Here is a 3,475-nt window from a genome sequence, read left to right on the forward strand (position 1 = left end):
GACTAGCAAAATATGAAAGACATCCATTTAAAATTCCGATTACAAGACGTATGTATGACAGACCATTCGACATTATCTACAACTACGTTTTTATAAAAGAGACTGAAAAATTCCTTACCATAGTCGATGCATTTTCGAAATTTGCACAACTATACAAAATTGAAAATGAACAAACAGAAACGATCATTGAGACGTTGACACGTTATTTCTCAACTTTCGGTATTCCAAAGCAAATCACATGTGACCAGGCATCAAGTTTTCGTAATCCGACAATGACAGAATTTTTAACCGACCTGGACATATCAATACACTTTGCAAGCTGTAGCAACAGTAACGGAATTGTTGAAAGATTCCACAACACTTTAATTGAAATGTCTCAAGCAAACCGAAGAAAAACAATCGAGCTAAACCTATATGAAGGGCTAAAACTTATTGTAGCACTATATTGTGCATTTACTTGATCGATGGATTCCGAGGGGAGTTCAGGTACTGTTTCAAACGTTCCAAAGGTAAAAAAATGACTAAATTGCCAACACAGTTCGTAATGTTTTATCGCCATAACTGGCAACACAGCCTCATTGCGTTTCTGTCGCAACCTTAATCGTGACTTCGTGTTAATCATACAAAAGCATTAAACAAATTGTTTTCGAATACGAACGTTATTGCTTTGTTATTGCTTGTTTGGATAATGAAGGATAAACTACGCTTTATTCACTATGAAATTTCGGCAAACCGGCGTTGAAAATACAAATTCATTTCATGCTGAATTTCATTCCGTTTCTTCTGATAGAACGGTGATTCCTAGGTTTATTTACTTTGCACGATTGGTTCCAATAATGAAACAGCGATGATAACACAATTTGACATTTTATCTGTCAAAAGCTAAAAACGACCCTTTTTACGACCGTTCAGAAACACGACTGTTTCAACCGTCGTGTCCAGTAAGGGAATGCGCGCACAATATAACGAAACCAAACATTCCACAACGAAGCTGGCCCCTACGGAAATTGTGTACGGAACTTCCAGTTCACTTAACAAACTCAAAATTTCGAATGACCACAGTAGGAAAATTCAAACAGCTTTAGATAACATTGAAATGACTGTCAAAAAGCATAATTCCAAAATTCTTTGTTTAAGCGAGGAAGAGTATAAGAATATTGAAAAACAAAAAGTATACGCAAAATGCAAAGGGAAAGCAACATTATACAACAATAGATATAAAGTAGCAGAAATAACTGACCAATCTCCCAAAACGATTACTGATCAAAATCAAGTGAAAACTCATAAAAAGCATTTAAAACGAATTTTGTAATTTCAGGCTACTCTTGCTGACGAAAGGATAGGCGGACATATATATACACGACATAAGGCGAAATCCCATTGTGATACTTCCTATAGGAACAGCCAGAATTTGCAACAGCTATCTGAGAATTATACACCCAATCGATCTAGATCCAATAGAACTAACCATCAACGATCTCTATTTAAAAGCTCAAGAAAAAATTGTTAACGATAAAGTTCTTAATCCCATTATAAGATCAAAAATTGAAAAATTATCCCTATCATTCAGAAAGATTAAAATCGTAGAAAAACGAGTAAAGCGATGGGACAGCTTAGGAACAGGATGGAAGTATATTTCAGGAAGCCCAGACGCTGACGACTTAAGACTAGTGAACGCGACAATTAATACAATAATCGATCAGGAAAATAATCAGATTAAAATTAACTCTGGACTAGATGTTAGGATCAGGAATATTACATATAGCATTAACTCACTCATCTCGAGATACAACGATCTTTCATCGGACGTCAACGAAGGGTTTTCATCTATAAACCTACTGCTCAATATCGACGAACTCACTCAGCAGATAGAGACTATAGGAGAAGCCATAACCTTGGCTCGTTGGAACATCCCTAGCAGTCGCCTGATTAGCCTAAAAGAATTGACCGTCGCTCAAACTATGTTGAAAGAACAAGGATTAGACATAGCCACAGCGGAGAGCGTACTAGAAATTACACGAGCATACGTTATAACAACTAAGAATTCTATAAGGTATATCCTGAGAATACCCAAGCTAACGAACGAAATTTATTCTCTCTACCAGATCGAACCAACGATATCAAACGGAACCAGAATTCATTTAGAAGCAAACTATTATTTGAACGGAACAACGCCTTACTCTACAAGATCAACATGTGACCGGAAAATAGACCAATTCATATGTCATTCTAATCAGCTCGAACCACCATCGAAATGCATCCAAAATTGATGAGCGGTTCGACAGCATATTGCCCGATGGAGAAAATTTATGGCCATAACATAATAAAACGAATCAATGACGCTACAATAATTATCAATGAGGCGAACATCGTCTTAAAATCTAACTGCAGCATGCATAATAGCAGATTAGAAGGATCGTACCTCATCCAGTTCTCAAAATGTGCAATATTGCTAGATGGCGAACAATTTACCAACACTAACGTGGAAATTCCCAGCAAAGCTTTCATTCCAACTACCGGATTGAAGGTAAACACTACTAACATGGTAGATCGCATCCCTCTAGAATATTTACAGGTACATATGGCGCATCGAGACGACATCCACCACCTCAATCTTACCAGTGAAAGCATCCACACCAAGATTCAGCTGCTTCATTGGATATTTTTTGGCTCAATTTCGGTGTCAACCCTCGTTGTGATCGGAATTACGCTAAGCTGTGTCGTCAAAATACTATCGACCAAGAAGGCAACTATCGTTATTCAACAAGGCAATCAGGAGACGAACAACAAGGATGAAGCTAATCCATTAGGCGGATCAACGCGAAGCATCAACATGGATCACCCGACCAGGCAACCAAGATTCATCCCACAATAGCGGAGGACCGTGAAAGTCGAGGACGACTTTTCTTCAAAGGGGGGAATCGTTATGTTGGCGTATCGTGACAACGTGGCATATCACGCCACATGTTTGCACCAATAAAGGTGCAGGTAGGATAATTTAGCTATGTAAGCATATTTAGCAATAAAACCGCTTGCGCGTGAGGTGCTAATCCTCTTTCATCGCGCAGCAGTCTAGGTGTACATTGTGTTGTAAGTTTTTAAAAAGAATACCGAATCACTTTGGTAGTTTTGTATGAATCTTCGCTATCATCTGCAGAATGCATTTCTTCCGAATCCTGTTCTTCCCTGGTATTTGAATCACTGTCCCCCTCCGGCACTGGCGTATCTTCCGGATCAGACACAGGACAGAAGTCAATCACAACTTGTTTCGTTTCACTAGGGTCGCATTTTGCGTTTTTATTCCACTCAAATTCAAACTCATCAAAAATTACATCTCGAGCCACAAAAACTTTCCTCCCATTCCAGCAACGATAGCCGTTCGGCGCGTACCCAACAAAAACTGCTTTCTCACTTTTATAGTCCAGCTTCTTTCGCAACGCCTTGGGAACGTGTGCGTAACAGGTACTCCCAAACA

At 38.8% G+C, this 3,475-nt stretch overlaps 1 pseudogene; it reads left to right on the forward strand.

The window, feature by feature from the left end:
* The first annotated feature begins 949 nt into the window (after positions 1-949).
* Positions 950-3,104, forward strand: LOC128745848 (uncharacterized; annotated as a pseudogene).
* The last annotated feature ends 371 nt before the right edge of the window (positions 3,105-3,475 follow it).

This window comes from Sabethes cyaneus, chromosome 1 (genome assembly GCF_943734655.1).
Source record: "Sabethes cyaneus chromosome 1, idSabCyanKW18_F2, whole genome shotgun sequence".
Lineage (NCBI taxonomy): Eukaryota > Metazoa > Arthropoda > Insecta > Diptera > Culicidae > Sabethes > Sabethes cyaneus.